This window comes from Eretmochelys imbricata, chromosome 2 (genome assembly GCF_965152235.1).
Source record: "Eretmochelys imbricata isolate rEreImb1 chromosome 2, rEreImb1.hap1, whole genome shotgun sequence".
NCBI classification, from domain to species: Eukaryota; Metazoa; Chordata; order Testudines; family Cheloniidae; genus Eretmochelys; species Eretmochelys imbricata.
In genome coordinates, this window is record NC_135573.1 from 167,801,778 (window position 1) to 167,826,159 (window position 24,382).

The window sequence follows — 24,382 nt, forward strand, 5'->3', positions numbered from 1 at the left end:
TGCAACAGCAGTTAAAAAGCTAACAGAATGTTGGGAATAATTAAGAAAGGGATAGATAAGGCACAAAATATAATACCGCTATGTAAATCCATGGTACTCCCACACCTTGAATACTGTGTGAAGTTCTGGTCATCCTATCTCAAAAAAAAAAAATTAGACCTGGAAAAAAATACAGGTAAGAGCAACAAAAATTAGGGGCATGGAACAGCTTCTATATGAGGAGAGAAAAAGACTGGGACTGTTCAGCTTGGAAAAAGAGATAAGGGGGTATATGATAGAAGTCTATAAAATCATGAAAGGTGTGGAGAAAGTGAATAAGGAAGTGTTATTTAACCCTACAGATAACACAAGAATAAGGGGTGCCCCAGTTAAATTAAGAGGCAGCAAGTTAAAGCAAACAAAAGGAAGTACTTTCTCACACAATGCACAGTCAACCTGTGGAACTCATTTCCAAGGGATGTTGTGAAGGCCAAAAGTATAACTGGTTAAAACAGAAATTAGATACGTTCATGGAGGATAGGTCCATCAATGGCTATTAGCCAAGATGGTCAGGGATGCAGCTCCATGCTCTAAGCCTCTGATTGCCAGAAGCTGGGGCTGGATGACGGGGGAGGTCACTCAATGATTGCCCTGTATTGTTCATTCCCTCTGAAGCACCTGGCACCAGCTACCGTCAGAAGACGGGATACTAGGCTAGACCAGTATGGCCATTCTTATGGTTAAGACAGTGTAGAGGTCCTGTGCTGTTCTCCTGCATCTACTGAGCTACAATCATGTCTGACATTCCTCATGTTATCCTGAATCTGCATTGTGACTCTGATAGTATGCGATTAACCATGTTGCAAAGCAGATGATCAAAGAGTAGTGTGGCCAGAACCCTTCCAGTGATGGAGAGTAACGAGATACAAGGATAGTTGCCACAGGTGGACTTCTCATCTGTCCTCTTGTTTATGGTGACAATGGTAGCATCTCTGAAACCCTGTGGCACATCTTCAGTACTCCATATATTGAGAAAGAATCCCTACAGTCACCTCCGCAAGGTCTCACCTCCATTCTTGAATATTTGGTTACAACTTTCATTGATTGCTGGGTAAGGGGAAACTCACTGGATTTCTTCAGCTTTGCTGAAGTTGCACAAGGCAGTAGCACAAGCCACTTCATCACACTTTGCCAGGTCAAAGCCATCTACAAAGCTTCCCCTGCACTGTCTCTTCACAAAGTCTTCACAGAGAAATCAGCAGCATATAGAACCTTAAATACAATTGTTACCACCATGGATGCACTTTCCCCCAGAAAATAGGACCCCTTTCCCTCTCTTTTTAGCTTTGTCCAGGCTCCACGAGCCAACTATACTGAACTGAAGCATTGGTTAGGTCGGTCCCTCATCCCAGGCACATTTCGTGCAGTGCTCTTGCCCGGTCATTATTCAGTGGGGATAATTATGTTTCATTACCCTCAAACTTAAAACAACTGAATTTTGACAAAAATGCCCCAAACTGTCAAACAGCAAATGAGGCTTGGCCAATTCAGTCATTTCTATTTGCTCACCAATAGATGACACCAGAGAGCTCCTTAGATTATGGTGCTTCTGTCTATCTGCAGTTCTCCAGGTTGCTCTTCCCATGTTTGCCAATAGGTGTAAACAGCAAGCTCTGTATTCTTCAAGCTATAGGTTTTACATTTATACTGGACTTAACAGTGCTTTAGAGGAAGGTGCAAGATACTCTACTGGGGTCTGTTACAGAGTGCTGTATGCCATTCATTATTTAGTAAATCTTGCACTATCCTCTGAAGCATCTGGTTGTGGCTACTGTCAGGGACAGGATACTGAACTAGACCAATCACTGGTCCGATACACTACAACTGTTGATCTGTTCCTATGGTCAGTTATAATCCCACTGTCTGCAGATGTTCAGAGCTTCCTAAAACATTCATCTTTTTCACAAGAAGAGAGACTGGAAAGATTGTAGCAGTTTATTTAGAGAAGAGATATAAAGGAGCCTTTATGCTGATGAGACTAAGGGTTTTAATTTGTTTACTTTTTATTTTATGGTCTTTTGACTTGCTTCCTCATGCCATTAAACATCCCTTTTCCCCTTCCAAACTTTAGTGTGACAGAGTTAGTTTTTGGTGTAATTCCCACTCTCTCCACCAAATTTGTAGACCTTAATTATATTGTGATCTATAATATTAACCACAATGGATGCTGTTATGTGACAAACATTAAGAATCATAATAAGGCTCATTGTCTTCTAACACCGAAGAAGAAACTTTACTGGTATGCCACAGAGATCCTCCTTAAATCTACCTTCTCTCTGCTTCAGTTATGCTCTTAAAAATCCACTGTAGCACTGCCCTTGTTAATATTTTAGCATAGATTTAAAGAAACAATACATGTATCCTTACAGATCCTGCTGTAATTAATAAAAAAGGGAACAAAACAATATAATCCAAATTCCATGAAAATATTCAAATGAAAATGCATAATCCCACTATTAATTTTACTAGGAAAGACTATTTGTACTTAGTATTTAAATATTTCATTGTTCATTTTATATTCATCCTGCTTCAGTGCAGATGTTCATTCTGCTCATAAAAAAATGAGATCTAATTAATGTAAAAGCCTTCAGGGGGAAATATTTCAGTCTGTGACACAATAACTAGAGTATTGCTTGCAAACTCAGTAAACAAAATCCTGTACATTAACTTTCCATTGTAGATAAGTTATTTTTTTTCCATGAGTGTAGTAATATACCTACATCCATCCATGCTGCTGTACATTAATGGGAAGAAAAGAAAAATCTCAATGGAAATGGACACTCATTATTCATAGCATATGCAGGACCATTCTAATTTCAATAACACTTTCAGTGATTGACCCTTTGGGTATAAAATTTCAGGCTATACGTTTTGTATTAAAAATAGGGCTGTAACAGGGTGCCCTCATCTCTGACAAATACCGCTTTGGCCAAATGTGCTCTTTCTCTCTCACTGTGCTCTAGGATATAGTGGTGTCCCAGCACTCCCTCCCTGGAGACAATGTCTTTGGCCTGTTGGGGCCTTTCTAGTCACAGCTCTCCAGCTGGGCCATGACAGTTCAGTTCCCCCTCTGGGGTGTCTCAGTGTCCAGGCCACTTCCCCCAGTGGCTAATGGAAGGAACCCAGGCCCACCCACTATTCCAGATCCCAGTCCAGGAACCCTATAGAGTGCAGCCATCTGCTGCATCCCTTTATCTGCGTCACAATGCTGCTCTAACATCCTGGGCCACTTCCCCATGGCCCTGTGCTATTTTTACCCTTACCTTGGGGCCCTGCCCTAATGGAGTCTCAGCAACCACCCCAGGGCTCCTTCTCACTCTCCTCAGCTTCTTGCAGAGCTGCCCTGTCTGAGGTGCTGCACCTCCTTCAGCCAGGCACATTCCTCCAGCTCCAGCATGAAACTGAACTCCCTCTAGCCCCACAGCTCTTCTTATACTAGGCTGCTGGGTCCTGATTGGCTATGTCCCACACAGCCAATCTAGGCAGCTTGGAGGACCCTCTCCACTGCCCTTTTCTGCAGCAGGGTGTGGCAGGGCCATAAGGCCTCCAGAGGGGGCCCTCAGTGGGTCTGGTATACCCTGTTACAGCTGGCCTCTGATTTTGCACTTGCAGTCTATAGATATAAATAAATGGAAGTGCAATTTATGTAATGTGGATGTTTAACTACCTGATTATGCCCACAATCCAGGGCATTAGACGTCAAATATCTTATAACCAGATCTATCCAAGAGCACACCCTTACCGCCTCTCCAAAGATCCACTCACTAAATGATCAAAATTGTGCCTATAAATATTTGCAGGAGCTAAATTATTTCCAATTTTTTACACTTGCAAAACGAAATCCAAATTAAGGCTGGACTGGTAATCAATCCCGTAGCGTTCAAAACCTGTTAATCTCAGGTTGTCAATGCCTGTCAGCTTTACAGAAAATAAACTTTTGTCCTGGTTTAGGTAAATCCCATCATCCTGAATACCTGAATACGGATGCCATCAGCCTGCAGAGCTAGTGCAATTCCCAGCAGGCTGGGTACATGAGTAAGTCTAACTTGGTATGAGTAGGCCCCAGTAATCAAGAACAAGGGAAAAGATAAATTGTAAAAATGATTGTGTTAGTGGGCCCCAGTAATCAAGGACAAGGAAGAGATAAGCTGTGTAAAAACAGGTGCAAGAAATCAGAGCGTCAGCAGCAATGGCTAAGAATGTGTGGAAGGAGGATAAACAAACAGAGAGGAAACTAACAAAATACAGAGGGGAAACTAACAAAATACGCTGAGTACCTGACATGAGAACAAAGCATGATATGTACAAGGATTGATTCTGAAAATAACTTGACCAATCATAAAGAGTTTGATATAATATAGAATGGAAGATGCATGGTCATTATAGGGTTAAATTTGCATATAAAGTAATTAATACTTGTATTCTTTAGAGTGTGGTTTACCCTGTACCAACCCCCTATACATGAGTCTGATCAGCTCCGTGTAGTCTTAGTATATTCCAATAAAGAAACCTGAGTGACGAGTCTGGAGTTGGGCTGAGTTCTTTGGAATGGAGAAGTTAAGGTCTTGAGAGAAATTCCAACATTTTTGGTGTTGCAACCTGGGATCTGCTGCTCTGGAGCAGATAATTTATCCCTTAGTGTGAGGGTCATAACCTACCATTAAAGGAAATGGCATTGGAAGTGTTTAAGTGTGGGAAGTGTGCACTGTATGGAGGATTGGATTAAAGCAAAAGTCCCTATGGACTCCCCATATGAACTTGATAGGGGGAGATTGGGATTGGATAGAAAAAGAACTTCAATAAACAGTGCTGGACAAAAATGTAAAAAGGAGAAACAGAACACTTGGTTAATCCTTGGGACTGGAGCCCTATGTAACCAAACTAAGAGGTTATTTGTTGAAGTGGATGAACTGAAAAATGAAAGGCACAATTGCAGGAGCAGAGGGAAATTTATAAGGTACTCTCCATCCAGTCTAATGAGGTATTCTCAAAACAAAATGAGAGGTGTGAAGAAATCAGGGAAGAACAGGACCAGCTTTTAGACCAGCTGGTAGATGTGGAGATGTCAGCAGCACCACAGGAGGAAGAATCCAGGAGGGCTTTTCCTAGCCCATAATGTCTCTGCAGGATATAAGTGTGGATTAGAGCCAGTCTGTACAATGCCTCTTGCTTATGAGGATACTAAAACAGGCTATACCTGGAGTGAACTAAAGAGAGTGTCCCAGGCATCAGAACCTGTACCAGAGACGCTGTTTATGGTTAAAATTGAGGCCGATGGATATGGGAGACAAACAATGACGATTTAGAATCGCCCCCTTATAGATACCAGTGATGGAATCCTTTGTTAAGGAGTGGAGACCACCACCTAGAGCTAACTGGAACAAGTTAATCCAATGGCTGTTAAGAGGAATAAATATGAGAGATTTAGGTCAGCTAAGTACAGATGATTGGGAAAAGGTATTATAGAGAAACCTGGGGAGTATGTGGCCATGGGTAATTGGACACACTCAAACTAATTCAGTGTTAGAAGCCAAACTTTCAAAGTTGCTTTAGAACATGAGATCAACCACAGCAGAGGTATTTGGCCAGAAACCTCTAGCCAGGAAAGGGCCAAGTGAGGCAGTGGAATGGATTTGGCAATGGTAGACTATGTGGAGAGAGGAATATTATGAACAGGTTGGGTAAAGGAGATCCAGCATACACAGTTTCTTTTGCATGTGCTTGCCCAAGAATGTAAGCAGTATATTTTTTAGTTTATTTCTAACCCTGATGACTTGAAGGATCTGTTGGAGAGAGAGGAACTCTGGTGGGAACTAAATAAAAAAAAGTGTCCATATCAGAGGCCAAAGTTTTCAAAGTGGAATCTAGCCTTAGAGGCAAGGGATTCTGGACTGGAGTTAGGGGATTTCAGGGTAAGGGAGGATCTAGAGGATCTGGGGAAGATCAGGAGACCAGAAGACTGAACTGGATACCATTTGGACGGATTAAGGAAGAAAAGAATGAATTAGAAGTAGTAGTAAGAAAACTGAAAAGGCTCAGTTGGAGACTCAGTCTGGTGGAGAAAGCCATCTGGTGACCACCCAATGGGGCTATCAAACCTCTGCACCCAGTTGTTCTTTGTAGAGCTCCAGGTCGGGATAGCTGGTGATGACACACTATAAAAACTATTACAGCGCAGGTGGAACAGAATATGTATCACATGGTGGGACAGCAATAACAGTGACAGGGTGCTTACAGAAAGAAGACAAACAGGGCAGAATTCAGGCAGTTACTGGAAGACTACTTGTAGTACAAATAACAGAATGATACGCCATACTGATAGGGAACTGGCAAAACTAGTGTCATATGGTTGTGCAGTTGAGAAATGAGATTTTGGCCATTTCAGTGTTGGTAGAAATGCAACTGGTGGGGGATTTAGCACACATGGCTCTCTGGAGTGCAGAGCAAGGGGAGGTTATACCTAAGGCATCAGCAGTTAACTCCACAAAGGAAAAGCAGGCAGTCAGTATTCAGTATACTGCATACACACCAAAAATGGGTCCCAGAGTTTGTAAAAGCATGTGACTCAGTACAGGTAAAATGAAAATTAGATTGTGGGCATTGCAGACTCAGATCCTATTAGAAAGAGAGGATCCCCCTCTTCAGAGACAATAAGAAGCCCCAAAAGAATCCATAGGCCCAATTCATGAAGTTGTAGATGCATTGTTAGAGCAAAGAGTCATAAAGTCTCTGGCTTTGGTGTGTAATTCTCTGGTATGGCCTGTTAAAAAGCCAGGAAATAGGTGGATATTGACTATTGACTACAAAAAAAGTAAATGACAGGACAAAGTCTAGTGGCGGCTTATCCAGAGATGATTGCAAAAATTTCTCCTAAAATGAAGCTGTTTTCTGTCCTGAGGTTTTGTTAGTAAGGGGTTTGGGTCCCTACAATTAGTCCCAGAATGTCAATATAGTACTGCATTTCTGTGGGGAGGGTGCAGTATGCTTGGACTATATTGCCCCAGGAATATGAAGATTCTCTGTCTATTTTTTCATGCCCATGTGAAACAGTCTTAAAGACTTCTCTAAACCTGAAAGACTTAGCCAAGATGAGGATGATGTGTTAGTACATTGCAGTCATTTTTGGGAATAACTGAATTTTGTAGGGAATTCTCCCTTAGGTGGAGGCACCAAGCTCTTTGTATGAGTTAGACAGAGCTCCTCATTGGGACTGGTGTGAGGAACACAGTGAAGCAGTAGTTAAATTGAAACAGCTCTTGGGAAGTGTTTCAGTCTTAGCAAATCCAGATGAAAGTAACTCCAAATAAAATAGGAATGATGCTCACATGGAAGTATGATAATCAGGATTGTCCATTGGCTTTTGCCTCCTGACTGTTGCAGAACGTGGAATTTAAATGCAACTAATGTGAGCAAATAGTGCTGACAGCCTATTGGGCAATTATTAAACACAAATATTTTTTGTTTGCTGCATCTAACATTTGCCACATTGAACAAGGAGTAATGGTCTCAAGTTGCAGTGGGGGAGGTTTAGGTTGGATATTAGGAAAAACTTCTTCACTAGGAGGGTGGCGAAGCACTGGAATGGGTTACCTAGGGAGGTGGTGGAATCTCCTTCCTTAGAGATTTTTAAGACCTGGCTTGATGATTTAGTTGGTGTTGGTCCTGCTTTGAGCAGGGGGTTGGACTGGATGACCTCCTGAGGTCCCTTCCAACCCTGATATTCTGTGATTCTATGATTTGATGGGAGGACAGAAAGTGTTCATTGTTAGCCACTACGTCCCCTTTTAAGGTGCTTCTGGACCTGCAGGGCAATGAGAAGATTCAAAAATGGACTTTGGTACTGCAGGGAGAAAATGTGGAGGCAATATAGCTTAAAGAGCCAAAGGAATTGACTGCAGGAATCTGCACTGAAGGAATGCCACATGAATGTGAGGCATGTCCAGTTAGAACCCGACATGCTGTATTTAAGGAACTGCAGGCTAACACAGTGCAGGAATCAGAGGATATATGGTATACTAATGGGTGCAGTCATTATGTCCAGGGTCAAAGGAAACAAGTCGAGCAGCAGTCAAAATGAGAAATGGGCGGATTATAAAGACTTTATAGTCTAAATGTGGCAGTAAATCAGCTCAGAATGCTGAATTGGTAGCAGTCATCATGTATGCCTGGAAGAGAAGGGGCTGCAGGAGAGACTTATCAGTGTCCTGGATTTGGATTAGGTTTTCAGCGGTGCCATCCTTTTGCTGTCATGGTGTTTTCAAGACAAATATCAAGCAACAGATGGGGGGGAAATCACATTTAGCACCATGTGGCAAATGTTAGATGCAGCAAAGCAATTCTGGCAGGTGGATATGGTAAAGATCAGAGCACACAGAAAAAAGGGTCCCTTGATAAAAATGGAAACCAGGCTGCTGAACTTACAGCAAAAGATGCAGCAATTACTGCTCTCCTCCTCCCCCATAGCCTTGGGAAGCAATACCAGTAACAGTGATAACTTGGGGGCAGAAGCAGTCCTTACAGGCAACTGCTGCACAGTTACAGGAGATACAGAAACAAAATGCTGAATTGGGGCCATTGTGGAACAAGCTCAAAGCTTAAGGTAAAAGGGCAAGACTTGGTAGTAGAATAGGGATTACTTTGTTCCAAATCAGAGCAGGCTTCAGTGTGGGGAGTACCCTGAGATATGCATACAAGATATGCTGCAGTGGGTACACTGGCCCAGAATAGGATGACATCCTAAGTTAAAGAAAGCGGAAGAGAGGATCAGTTGAATGGGCTAATGCTAGAATGGAAACAGGATTTACTGGAATACTTACACTCTTATTTCACCTGTGACAGGCATGATCCAGCTAATAGAAAGCACAGAGGAGCATTGATGAGACAGATTCCCAGGGGACCCTGGGAGATAATTCAAATTGATTATATAGAGGAGTTGCCTTTGACACCATGGGGACACAAGTAAGTGTTGGTAAAAGTTGACTCCTCACACTGGAGTGGAAGCATTCCCTACCAAAAGTACGTCTGCATTAATGGCAAAACAGTTCATCTATGTCCTGTTCAGTCGCTGGGAAGGTACCAAAAGTAGTTGATTCAGACAATGGAAGTGGCTTTGTGGGTTTTTTTGTTAAAGAAGCAGAGAGCAAGTGGAAAGAATTAACTATTAAGGCTGAACTTTAAAAAGGGGTAAACATTACTAGTAGTAATTGGGATAAGATACTGCCCTAAGTACTGATGAAGATCTAGGCAAGAGAGTGCAGATCCAAGGGATTCTCTCCATATGAAGCTTCATGGGGAGGCCAATGAGGATGTGGGAAGATATGATTAGCCAACTACCCAAACATTTGTCAGCTGTAGCCCTATCTGAAACCTGTGTGCAGGAGGTATTAAAGCAGATTTTACAGGTACAAAAGAGTGTGGTGGCAACAGATGAAACAGAACAACAAAAAAACTAAAGTGTGGTTTTATGTGAAGGGAGATCTGACTGAACATCTGATGGGATCAAATATAATGATGAAGGAACCGTCGCCATCTAATCTGTCCTCAAAGGCAAAGTGGCACAGTCCGTACCTCATAATGGACAGACTGGAACCCTCTGTATACCTATTGTACCAGGGAGACAAATGAAAGAGTTGGGTCTATGCAAGCCAGTTAAAAGCCTACAAATGTAAATAACTGGAACTATGAGATACTTTCTTCCCTATTTTGTTTTACAGATGTGCCACAATGAAATAGTAGTGGTTTCTAGTGTTGTGGTTTCTTTTGTGGATTGGCACAAGAATGGATCACTGGAAGAGTTTCAAAGCTGAGACAGCATGGAGGACATTGCATTACACTAGAACAATTCATTTCCAGTGCAGTGTGCAAGATGATGTCTGCACCCGTACCATCACTGTTCCTCACCATACCTCCATGACTGTAGGGACATGTTGTTTATTGGAAGAAGTCCTTGCGTAATACCCATGGTGTTATGCTAAATTAGGCCTGCCACAATGTTACACATAACCACACTTGGGACATGGTAATTAAGACTAGTGTTACTGAAGGATGGGAGGGAGTGTATGATGCATTTAGTATTGTTGTAAACTATATGGGGAGATATCAATATCACACTGAACAAGATAATAGATTTAAGATTCAGGGACACTTTGTTTGAGTGAAAGGAATTCAGAAGTTTCCTTCAGCAACCCTTAGGGCTCGTACAACTTCTCTGTCCTCCATGGAATATCCCCACACAGGACCATGGCCTGAAAATGGTATTTTTATACACCCCACCCACTCATGAGACCTCAGTGGAGGATGTAGGATGAATTCATCTCCCACTGGTGTTAAATTTTTCACAGTATGGATTGCTTGGAACATTCCCTATACTCCTTGAGAGAAGTGGCTTCAGATGAAGGTTAAATGGCAAATTCAATGGTTGGAGGACCCAGTAGGAAATTTAAATCAAAGACAAATGAATCCTAGACAGAAGAGGGATATACTAACAACCATGTTGGGTGGAGCAGGTGTTGGTATGTTTAACACCCTGCACCCCACGTTCACCACTTTTATAAGGTTATGATGTATCTTGTACGAAGTATGCTTTGTGAGGTATCATTTGAAATCCTATAATCTCCTGAATATTATTATCCCGTTAAAAAGTGTGTAGCAACAATATATGTTAAGTTATAAGTTTCTACTTGTGGAGTGCATAGCCGCCCTCCCAGTCAGTCGCGGAGGAAGGCCATGCCCTCTCACTCCCAGGTTCTTAGAAAGGCCAGGGTTATTGGGGAATTAGCAGTTTCTAAGGCCCTGGCCCTCTAGGCAGGGCCAAACAGCATGTAGTCCAGGGCTCTGGCCTCAGGTAGGGCAGAGCACTAATCTATGGGCTCACAGGCAAGGTGGAGCATCAAACAGTCTATAGGCTCAGGCCCTTAGGCAGGGCAGAGCACCAAATAGTCTAGGGTCACAGGTCATCAGGCAGGGAAGAGCACTATGCAACCTAAAGGTTCAGGCCCTCAGGCAGGGCAGAGCACTAAGCAGTCTGACATCCTGGTTTTGGCAGATGGCAGACAAACACAAGCCTCTTGACCTAAGGTGGGGAGGCTGCCACCCCAGGGGTGGGGTTGGCAGCAGGGGGTATGGGGACCCAGGCCCACCTTACTCCACTGGGTTCCAGCCTAGGGCCCTAATAGTGGAGGAGTGTTCTGCCACTGGGTCAGCGGGGTCCAGTCGAAACAAGCTGACCTGGATTCAGGCAAAAACACAACCGGACAATCCTCTGTATCCCCCAGGTACTTCCTACACTCCCCTTGTGATGTACCTGGGGTCATCTTCCATCTCTCTGGGGTACATGGCTAATGGCCAGCAGCTCCTCGGCATCCCTGGTTGCAGGCAGCTCCTCAACACTGTAGAAGTCTCCATCAGGCTCGAGCCACATAAGCTGGTGAGAGATGCCTGTCTCCTCTGGTGGCTCCAGCCAAACTGTGTTGCAGGGCCTGTCTTTTATCCTTCCTGTCCCACCCCTCTGTTTCCGGCAGGTGGTTGGGGGTGTCCTGGCTCTGCCCACCAGTGGGTGGGAAGGGGTTCCTCCCCGTCAGTCTCAGAGGAAGGCCATGCCTCCTCACTACACTACTATATGATTGTTACTGAAATTTTTTGTAATTCTTGGTAGCATCCACAAACCAGTTTCTCAGAGACAAACATACACTGGCACACCAGCAAGGGGTTAAAAAACTAATAATTGCTTACGTGGCTATTCGCCAGCAGGGAATAAGCTGTAAACAAGAAATTTACATTTAATATCAGAGATGGTTGAAACCTCATGTACACAAGAGACTGTCTGTACCCCGGCAGGGAGTAATCCTCAAAAAGAGGAAAGGAGTATAACTTTGCAAAACAGTGGCTTCTACCTCTCCTGTTCTCCTCCCAACTCTCTGCTCATGGCATCAATGAATACCTGAAGGACTCTGAAATGGGGGAGTTGTCCCAGGCTGGAAGTAGACCAGCCTGTGAAATTTAATGCATCTTAAATTGAGACAGACCTTTTTGTATTTAAGTCTTATTAGCTTATTAAGGTTTAGGAATTAACTTGTGAGTTTATCTTTTTATTTAATTTGTAACCAGTTCTGACTTTTATGCCTTATCACTTGTAATCACTAAAATCTATCTTTTTTAGTTAATAAACATGTTTTACTGTTTTATCTAGAACAGTGTGTGGCTGGATTGAAGTGTTTGGGAACTTCTACCTGGAATAATAAGATTGGCAAATAACACTTTCCTTCTTTGAAATGACAGAATTACTATGAGTTTGTACCATCCAGGAGGGTACTGAGCAATACAAGACACAGATTTCTGGGTCAAGACTGGGACTAAGAACCTTTGGGTGTAAGTAATTTATGAGTGGCTAGCTAGTAGCACTTAATACTGAGAGCAAGTTACATGCTGGTGGTTGTGTGTGAGCAGAACCTGGAGAGGTTGTTGTTCACTAGCAAAGCAGAGTAAGAGGCATCCAGACTGGAGAGTTAAGGGGGCATAGCTGTTCAACAGTCCAGATTATACCCTGGGGAATGTCACAGTATGACATTGTGGAATTCTGCAGACACTGAATCTTAGAATAAACTCTTTAACTGATGGTTTGGGAAAAGAAATAAGGAAAAGGGGAGAGATTAGTAGCTTACTGCTCCACCAAGCAGCATTAACTATTGAAAATATGCACACAGTAACACAGCATTTAGAATGGATTAACATGTTTGTCAAGAATGTTGCTGACTCTGATAGTAATACTTCCACTGCAATTGCAGTATATATGGTAATAAATTACTTACAAATTTGATTCAGGGAATATGATAAATAAAGAGTGGCAAATGGTCAAGATTATTAAACAGCACACAGATCTGGATTACACTAGTGGGTAAGGGAATTCAAAATATTGGGAAACCGTTTGGAGTTTGCAAAGCTGGAAGGTCCAGGGCCTTGGGCACCAGACGAGCCTGACAATTTGACTCTACTGATTATAGTTGTCATTCCCAGAAGGACAGGGAGACCTAAAGAGTTGGTACATGTGAATAGTATGGGTATCACCAAGAACATAACACTATCCTACTGTCAAGATGGCAACAAAAGATGGTATGGAGATAAATACTGCTTGCTGTACAAAAGTTCAGTGTGGATAGTTCTGTGAAAGCTCAGCATATGTGAATTCATCTATTTAGGAGAGAGGTTGGGCTCAACTAGTCACTAAGGAGAGAGAGAGGTGGTATGGCTTGGGCACATGGTGTGTGTCCTGGGATAGCACAACTTTTCAGCTGTAACAATGAACAGCTCAGAGAGCCAGGACAGATTCTCTAACCCTCACCTCTCTGACTCACATTGAGGTCCATGCTCTATGGTCAAATGTGCAGATTAAAGGGAACCTAACTGAAAATGTGACAGATGACACAGAGTAGAGATCATTGGTGACTAATCTCTTTATACCCATAGCCTCCTTCTCCATTAATACAACTAGTTTAATAGAAAGAAACATAGAGCAGCTAGCATTCATTTCCCTACAGATAGCCAAACAGGATCAGCTCTGAATAATGTTATCCGTGCAGAAAGAACATGCTCGTGGGCTACATCAGAGGAGATAAAGTATGTACTGGGGGTGCAAATTTAAGCTTGGTACTACTGGTGATCCAAATAATCAGAGCCATTGTGGTTTGGGAATGTGTTGCTGGATAATACAACTGAAAAAGCAAGCAAGAAGAGAAAAAATCATAGAATCGTAGGACTGAAAAATACCTCGAGAAGTCATCTAGTCCAGTCCCTTGCACTCATGGCAGGACTAAGTATTATCAAGTTCATCCCTGACAGGTGTTTGTCTAACCTGCTCTTAAAAATCTCCAATGATGGAAATTCCACAACCTCCCTAGGTAATTTATTCCAGTGCTTAATCATCCTGATAGTTAGGAAGTTTTTCATAATGTCCAACCTAAACCATCCTTGCTGCAATTTAAACCCATTGCTTCTTGTCCTATCCTCCTCCTTGTAACAACCTTTTATATACTTGAAATCTGTTATCATGTCCCCTCTCAGTCTTCTCTTCTCCAGACTAAACTAACCAATTTTTTTCAATCTTCCCTCATAGGTCATGTTTTTTAGACCTTTAACCATTTTTGTTGCTCTTCTCTGGACTTACTCCAATTTATCCACATCTTTCCTGAAATATGGCACCCAGAACTGGACACAATGCTCCAATTGAGGCCTAATCAATGTGGAGTAGAACAGAAGAATTACTTCTCATGTCCTGCTTACAACACTCCTGCTAATATATCCAAGAATTATGTCTGATTTTTTTGCAACTGTGTTATGCTGTTGACTGATATTTAGCTTGTGATCCACTCTGACCCCCCAGATCCCTTCCTAGGCAGTCATTATGCATTTCATATGTGTGCAACTCAATGTTCCTTCCTAAGTCAAGTACTTTGCATTTATCCTTACTGAATTTTATCCTATTTACTTCAGACCATTTCTCCAGTTTGTCCACATCATTGTGAATGTTAATCCTATCCCCCAAAGCACTTGTAACCCCTCCCAGCTTGGTATCATCCACAAACTTTATAAGTGTACTCTCTATGCCATTATCTAAATCATTGATGAAGATATTGAACGGAACTGGACCCAGAACTGATCACTTTGGGACCCCACTTGATATGTCCTTCCAGCTTAACTGTGAACCACTGATCACTACTCTCCGGAAATGGTTTTCCAACCAATTATGCATCCACCTTACAGTAGTTCCATCTAGGTTGTATTTACCTAGTTTGTTTATGAGAAGGTCATGTGAGACAGTATCATAAGCCTTACTAAAGTCAAGATATACCACAACTACCACTTCCTCCCATCCACGAGACTTGTTACCCTGTTAAATAAAGCTATTAGATTGATTTGACATGATTTGTTCTTGACAAATCCATGCTGACTGTTACTTATCATCTTATTATCTTTTAGGTGTTTGCAAATTGATTGCTTAATTATTTGCTCCATTATCTTTCCAGGTACTGAAGTTAAGCTGACTGGTATGTAATTCCCTGATTGTCCTTATTTCCCTTTTCTTAGATGGGCACTATATTTGCCCTTTTGCAGTCCTCTGGAATTTCTCCTGTCTTCCATGACCTTTCAAAGATAATGGCTAATGGCTCAGATAGATCCTCAGTCAGCTCCTTGTGTATTCTAGAGTGTATTTCATCAGGCTATGGTGACTGGAAAACATCTAAGTTGTCTAAGTAATTTTAACTTGTTCTTTCCCAATTCTAGCCTCTCTGCTCCTCCCTCATTTTCACTGGCTTTCACTATGTTAGACATCCAATCACTAACCTTAACTCCACCAATAACCTTTTTGGTGAAAACTGAAACAAAAAACTCATGTAACACTTCTGCCATTGATACATGATACAAATGAAACAAATATTGTTAGAAGAGAAAAAAGAAAGGGGTTGAATGTAGGTCTAACTGAGTGAAGAGTCCAGAGTCAAGCTGAGTTCTTGGGAACCAAGAGCTTAAGGTCTAGCGAAAAATCCCAGTAACTCTCAGAGACCATCCTGATGGTCTGGCTCTGTAATGCAATATTGCTACCACTCTGTCCTTCACAAAGCTTTCCAGTGAACAAGTTGAACCAGCACTTCTCAATATTTAGAGTCAGAGCCACATGGAGTATAAGACTCTGGGCACTATATAAGTTGCAAACGTACACATGGCTATTGAGCCGGATCAACATCTATGCTTCTGCTCATTTCCCCTGGACTGCAATTGAACCCTTAAGTAACCAAAGGCAGCAGTGAGGCAAAATAAAAGACTAGGAGTGGAAGTGATATACGATGACTAATTGTGACACAGAGAGAGCATGAAATTGAGGCATAAGAGTGAGAACTAGGACTGGAGGAAATAAGGGAAGGAAGAAGGAATGAAGAGGAAAGAGAGAGCAACAAGAAGCAGAGGAGAAGATAAGGAAAATAGAAAAGAAATGCTCAGTGTTATACAGCAAAACACAGTTCCTGATCCAAGGAACTTAGGGTGGGATGTTTAAAAGTGTCAAAGTGATGAAGGAGAATAGAACCCATTGAAAGCCAATGGGACTTGTAATCCTATGTCACTCAGACACTTTTGAAAATCCCAACTGTCTAGTCTAAGCACTTGGCCCTGCCAGGTGTTGTGTGCCTTCAGTTCCCCCTGACTTCAAATAAAGTTGAGAGTGGTTAGTACCCGACAGTCTCAGAATGCAAATCTCAGATCATAGTACACACCTGTACAGAAGAACTTAAAATGGAGGGGTGAGAATGTGCCCTATGGGAGAGCTACTTTATTACAGTATTATTATTACTACTCTTATTATTGTAACACCCAAAGGTGTGACAGGTGCCTTACAAACAAGCAAGAAGAAAAAATCCATTTCCTGCAAAACTCACAGTCTAATCCAGACCACAAACAGACAAAGGGGAAAGCCACCTTTGTTCTTCCTTCGGTCATATTTGAACACAAAGTTGAACAGTTTTAATTAAAATAGGTTTTTAAATAGATGTGGTTAAACTGGGGCAAAGCCCCTGAGTGGACTGATCATAGGCACAGGAACTAGGGGTGCGGGGGGTGCTGCAGCACCCCCAGGTTTTAGCTGGGGCTCTGCTGCTAGACCCACGCCTGGGTCCCGGCTGCTGGCCTCACCCTACGCCCGGGGTCCTGTCCGGCTGCCGCCCCTCCCTGGGGTCCCAGCTGCTGGCCCCAGAGCTCAGCTCCTGGCCTCGTGCCTGCCCCCAGCTTGAAGGGGGATACATTCGATAGGGGTAAGGGGGTTGGCTTTCAGCACCCCCACTATTCAAAGTGTTCCCATGCCACTAGGACTCATTTAAATTAATTTAAACCTGGCTTCTATCAACCTAGCTTAAATGGCTTGCCAAATTAAGCTAAATTGATACAAGCCATTTTTTAAAACTGATTTAAGAATGTCTGCTGAAAATGCCTGCACTGTATTAACCAAATCGATTTTAAATAACACAGTTAGTAAAATTAGGGAAAGTTTGTGTGTAGAAAAAGAGTATAATTTTCAAAACCACCTAAATTATTTAGGGCTCAGATCCTCAAATGTATTGAGGCACCTTTGAGGATCTGGGCCTAGGAGTCTATATCCCATTTTCAAACGTGAATTTGGCACTTAGGTGTCTAAATCTTATGAAAGTTTATGGGACTTACATTCCCAAGTCACCCAAGACCTCTATTTATCCTTAATTTCTATTTTGCTATATTTGTTCTTCAACCTGTGCCTACTTTCTCTTTAGTTGTTGTCGTTGTTGCTTTAACTTCTTGCTGTTTTTGCTTTCACTTAATGATATCAATAGCTGATCAAGGGAACAACTGAAAAATTCTGTAGAAAATGCATTACAGAAAACTTCTGAAGATGTTAACTGGGATAAAATCCAGTATATTCTATTTGCTCTAAGAGAGTAATTGAAGCAGAAGATGAGACTTCGTATTTGAAGACAGTTATGTGGTGAAATCCAAATCTCTAGTGGACAATTCAACTCAACTGAGAAATTAAAAAGAAAAACAGTAGAGCAGAAAAGCTGGTCAGAGAGAAACAATACTGCAGGTTTCTCTAGAGGGATACAAAAGGACAACATTAAAAAACAAAACAAAAAATGTTGAGAGACTGGTTGGATTTATCTCCTTATACTGGAAATAAAAATGTTTACTAGCTTCTAGGGTCTGACTCTTAGGGGCAAAAAGAAGGCAAAAATCTTTATAATTAAAAAAAATGCAGATTTATCACTAAGGGACATATTTTACAAAAATCAAGAGGCAAAAAAGAGCCATTCTGGGGAAAGAAGAAAGCTAAAATTATTGTTTTTTCTAGGATTTTAGTAAAGGAACTGATACACAAAGAGAAAATCTCCAAGATGTGAAAGAACTAGCTAAAGAATTGAAACCTGATTTTCTGTATGATCATTCCAATTCCTCTCAAGCTGCTCTGATCTCAGTATTGCTTATAAATTAATCAACATTTTCTCAAGTTATATTTTTAAAGGAAAATCATATAGAAAACGAGCCCAATAGCTTTCATTGATAGGGTAAATCTTGCAGATTGAGGGGAAATGGTGGATGTGGTATATCTTCACTTTAGTAAGGCTTTTTGATACTGTCTCACATAATCAAACTAGTGAAATACAGCCTAGATGGAGCTACTATAAGGCACATAACTGTTGGAAAACGATTCCCAGAGAGTAGTTGTCAGTGGTTCACACTAAAGCTGGAAGAGCATAGCAAGTGAGGTCCTGCAGGCATTGGTCCTGGGTCTGATTCTGTTCAATATCTTCATAAATGATTTAGATAGTGGCATAGAGAGTACTCTTACAAAGTTTGCAGATACCAAGCTGGGAGAGGTTGCAAGTGCTGTGGAGGATAGGATTAAAATTCTAAATGATGGGGAAAAACTGGAGAAATGGTCTGAAGTGAATAGGATGAAATTCAATAAGGACAAATGCAAAGTACTCCACTTAGGAAGGACCAATCAACTGCACACATACAAAATGGGAAATGACTGCCTATGAAGAAGTACTACAGAAAAGGATCTGGGAGTCATAGCGGATCACAAGCGAAATATGAGTCAACTCAACAGTAATGCTGTTGCAAAAATAGTGAACATCATTCTGGGATGTACTAGTAGGAGTGTTGTAAGCAAGACATGAGAAGTAATTCTTTTATTGTGCTCTACACTGATAAGGCCTCAGCTGGAGTATTGTGTCCAATTTTGGGCTCCCATTTCAGGAAAGATGTCGACAAATGGGAGAAAGTTCAGAGACGAGCAATAAAATTTATTAATGATCTAGAAAATATGACCTATAAAGAAAGATTGAAAAAATTGGGTTTCTTTAGTCTGGAGAAGAGTAGACCGAGGGGGGATATGCTAACAGTTTTCAAGTACATAAAAGATTGTTACAAAGAAGAGGGTGAACTTGTTCTTGTTAACCTCTGAGGATAGGACAAGAAGCAATGGGATTATATTGCAGCAAGGGAGGGTTAGGTTGGACATTAGGAAAAACTTCTGAACTGTCAGGGTAGTTAAGCACAAGAGCAAATTGGCTAGGGATGTTGTGGAATCTCTGTCATTGGAGGTTTTGAAGAATAGGTTAGCCAACACCTGTTAGGGATGGTCCGCTCGAGTCCTACAGTTCTATGATTCTATGAAAACTTTGTGTGCTTGCTATTTTCTTTTAAATTAATACAGCAATTGTGAAAAGTGGCAAATAGACATACCCATTGATGCAGACTCTATTTAGCACAGAACCAGCTACAGCAATGCATACATCCCCCCACTGACATGAGACAATTTCTGGAAGTAAAAAGGCAGGGCAATTTCCACTCCCATTCAGTTGTTGCCCTTTTAAGAAGATTAGCTACTACAATGATAAGCACAGTATGAAAATATGGATGGATGGATGAGCCAGCTAAGGACCTGATCCTTTGACGAACTTAAGACCAGATCCTTAAAGTTATTTAGGTGCCTAACTTCCATGGGTCTGAGTGCCTTCAACTGCTATTTTACTCAGTGCCTTGCAGGAGATGCTCACTAGCAGGAACCTGACCCAAAGTTTCTGACTGCAGTGGAACAATGTGATGTAAAGACCAGTCCAATAGGCAATCAATGGGAATTACTACTGCTCAGCACTTTTGAACATCAGACTACAATTTAGGTGCCCATTTAAAAAAAATCTTATTTCCAGACAGTTTGGATTAAATTCCAAAAAACTGCACAAAACATATACACATTGCCTTAAGTTTCACAGGGTACGTCTACACTGCAATAAAAACCCAGTGGCATCAAGTCTCAGAACTTGGGTCAACTGATTTGGGCTTGCAAGATATCACACTGTCTGGAGTGGCTCATGACCATGAGTGCCAACCTCAGGACAGACTGTCAAAAAGCAGGGCAGAAACCCCAAACTGATTGTATGTTCTGTCATTAGATTTCACCAACCCTGTAACAAGCGTGAACTCTTAATGCACTGTAACATGGAGACACAGACAGTCCTCTTGGGCATTCTAGTCTATCTCACCAGCCAGGCAGGCTGGACTATGTGGTAGATGGTCACTTTCACCAAAAATCCAACAATATTCAGCTTACTCCCAGTCCCAAAGGACCAGTCACTTACCCCAGGTCAACTGTAATCAGATCTCAAACCAAAGACAATGCCTAGCTAGTCTTGTAATGAACTAAATAAAGATTTATTAACTAAGAAAAGAAATGAGAGTTATTCACAAGGTTAAAACAGGAAACACACATAAATGAGTTACAGTCTTAGGTTTAAAAAGATAGTATAAGCATCGATAATAAGCAGCTCAAGATATCCTGTAGGGCTGACCCATGCCTAGCAACATGGGGATCTGTTTCTTACCTTTAGGAATCTTTGTCCTCTGGAGTCCAGACAGCATAAAGATCCCAGTTTCTCCTTGTCGGGGATTTTTATCCCCTTCACCCCAGAATCCAAGCTGATGGGATGAGTTCATGTATAGGTCTCCCCTTCCTGGAAGGAGCGAGGAATACACTCAACAGGGCGTCTGACCTTCGATGCTACACAATGATTCATTTGCCTTCCATGGGCCAAGATTGACTGTGTAACTCACCAAACAGGAAAAGAACCATAATGGATCACAGAATCATAGAATACCAGGGTTGGAAGGGACCTCAGGAGGTCATCTAGTCCAGCCCCTGCTCAAAGCAGGACCAATCCCCTGTTTTTATTTTTCCTGTTTGGTGAGTTGCACAGTTACAGAGGTTTCAGAGTAACAGCCGTGTTAGTCTGTATTCGCAAAAAGAAAAGGAGTACTTGTGGCTCACTGAGCTGTAGCTCACGAAAGCTCATGCTCAAATAAATTGGTTAGTCTCTAAGGTGCCACAAGTACTTTTCTTTTTACAGTTACAGAGGTTTACAATGCAAACACTCAATATCACTTTATACCATGAGTTACCGAGGTTATAAGTACGATCAAAACATGCCACATCCTACATCATTCATAAGGTATAGACACAAAACACATTCTACAACTCTAATATTTATCTCAACAATACTAACACACAGGTGAGCCAGAGTGGTTTCCAGCTATTTGTCAGTGTTCAGTGAGGCCTGGGGCCTTGGCATGAGCTGGCACCTGGTATGCCAGCATCACACTGGGATCATGCTACTGGGCTAAAAATAGCAATGGTGACGTTTGGGCTCGGGCTCACCAGGTTTCCGTCTACACTGTTTTTTTTTAACCCCGTGAGCCCAAGTCAGTTGACCAGACCTGGAGACTTGCTGCCTTGGGTCTTTTTTGCAATGTAGATGTACCCACAGATAACTGTCTATCTAGACACTTATGTACCCTCACTTACTGTCGAATGATCGTTCCAACTACTGTTGAAATAAAAGTCCCTCACAAGAATGGATTTTATCTTCACAACACCCATGTGAGGAAGGGAAGTATTATATTCATTTTATAGATAGGTCAGTGAAACATAGAGTAGATTAAGTAATTTGCCCACAGTCACATAGGAAGTATGTATCTGAGCCAAGAATTGAACCCCAGTTGCCTGAATATAAGTCCAATGCTGGATCTACTAAGCCATCCTTCAACTTTCCTAGAACTCATTCTCATTGGGGTCCATTATATTCAAACCCTGAGCCCCTCACTCTAAACATAAAATCACCAACTGCCAAGAATATTCCTAAAAAGGATGGTTGATGGTATTTAACTGACAGTATCAGTAAAAATTAATGCAAATCTATATCTGAGTTATAGTATTCATAGAAAGATGTCCAAGTCAACTCTCCATATATTATTTAGAAATGGACCCAAATCAAACTCATGGATTCAAACATCCGTGGACATTGGAGAAAATGTACAACTATACCCAAACTCTACTGCTGAAATCTATCTCAGTAACGTAACAATAAAAATCTTACTATCAGCAAACCTGTAAACTTTGGGGAAGTTTGGTTCTGAATTCAAGTCCAAGTTTTGTGGCTTTCTAGCTCTTTTAGATATTGTAAGCCTTAAATTAGTGACAAAGAAGCATTCCAAGCTCCATACCCATTTTAACTGTCAATACACCAACTGTAAAATCAATTAATTCCCGCAGAATTTTAGTCTCTGTGTTCTAAATAATGCAAAATACCAGGTGTATGTTGTGCAATATTCTTCATCAGCTGGAAGATTGATTTTGCCTTTGAGTATCATTCTTCCATAAACTACTCTTCTCAGAAATAGCTTCAAGTCAGTAGATATGCAAAATAAACCATTATAGAAGATTTATGCAAATACAAAAAAACTAAGAAAGCATGAATTCCCAAGGTGGATGCACTGATACCATTCACATTTAACAATACACAAACAGAAGAATACAATTTCTTTCCAGTTTCTATTTGATACCTTATAATGCAATTAAACTAAAAAGACTAGGGATGGGTGAATCACTCTGTATCAAATAAGACCCAATCTTAACCTTCAACCCAAACCCTAGCTGAATCAGAATGGAACATTTCTGAGGTTCTAAAGTGCATAACTTTTTAAAAAAATTTGCACTCTGGTGAATTTGCAGTGTCTGACTGAGGTGAGAAGAAAGGTGCCTTATTACAGTGAGGAACTCTGTTATCGGGAAGTTTCCAGCCCAATTTTGTCAGCCCATGTCATTTCAGAGGGGTAGTTCAAAAGTATAGTTTGGATGGACATCTAGGACCAAACTCATTTACACAATCACAACTCTGATGAAATCACTGTGGTTCCATCAGTGTGATGGAGAAGAGAATTTGACCCTTTAACATTTGGTCAAGCTAAGCGTCCTGAACAAGAAGATCTGCTAGGTCTTTCCTATCTCCAATTTTTTTAATCTCTCTAAAACCTTCATGTTATTTGATCAGGCATAATAAGTTATATATTGTAGACAAATTTCAAGAAGAGTATGTATGAAGTGAGTTCAATACTGAAGTACTGGTAGTTACATCATAGGAAGCTGCTTATGTTACTCAGCTGTAACTTAACCATACTAACCAGATCTACTGAGGTATACCAGTAGCCTTTTCACATCACACTTCAGGGTATATGCATTAGCCGTACTAGAATAACAACACCATAGGAAAGCTAAGTTAGACCATATGTTTATTAAAATAGAGCAGATATCAAACCATGATGGATAATGAAATGAATATGCAAAGACAAGCTGCAAAATTATACTTGTCAGTTTTGTGCACACTAAAGGCAATTGTGCATGAAAGCTGAGTAGTTAGAAAGCCAGATAGTTAGAATTCGTGATTCGGGTGTTTGCATGGATTTAAGTTCAGAGGCTGATTTGAAGCATCTTTGAAAATTTGGTCCATAATCTTAAATGTAGCATAATGAGTTAAATTGAGTCATCTGTTCCCAGAACTGAATTTTCTAAACTCTTGAGAAGGAAAATTAAATTTCTAGCTTCACTTACATTTTCTTACTCCGAGCGTTTGCATAATTGGATTATTTCTTTTTTTTTTTTTAAAAAAGACAATAATATTTTATTTAAACAATAGGAAGAATAAAGTCTTATCGGGGAAATGTCTACTTTAGAAAATCTACAGTCGCAAATTGAAAAAGAATACTTAAAATTCTATTTTACACAGGAGGATCTGTCAGGGAGTTTGAGATGCATTGAGCCTGTGAAATGTGATATGCTTCATAAGCTGCCTATACGTTAGGCTGGTTACTTTAGAACACAGACATCCAAGCTGTGGGGCTGTTCTCTCCAAGAGCCTTTTGATCCCTTCCAGGAGTGTTTTGAGCAAGTCTGAGTTTAGCGAGGCGGAGTGTACTGTAATTCAGTACAGAGAGGGTTAACTTCCCCTGGTAGGCACCGCCAACCCTGCCCCGCCCCCTTGCAAGAAGTATGGGGGCAGGGCACAAAGTATAAGAATAAGACCTTGCAGCTCAGTTGTGGCTGGACCAAGGAAGGAGGAAGATGTTTCTCCCAGGGAGCTGAGTCCTCAACAGAGCCCACAACTGGCAGCAGGGAGAAAAGGCAACCAACTTGCTCAGGAGATGGAAGACCCCGAGGACAGACTGGAGGAAGGGCCTTTGGACCGTGAGACAGAGGGCCAAGACCCAGCGGTGATGGAGCAGCACCAACTCCGTGAGTGCTCCAGCCCTGCAGCACCCACAGAAAAAAATTAGCGCCCCCCCCCACAGCACCACCTGTCTGACGTCTGCCCTGCCGATCAACTCCTCCCCATCCCTTCTAGCACCTCCTGCCTGCGATGATCAGCTGTTCCACAGCATGCAGGAGGCTCTGGGGAGGAGGGAGAGGAGCGGGGATGAGGCACACTCAGGGGAG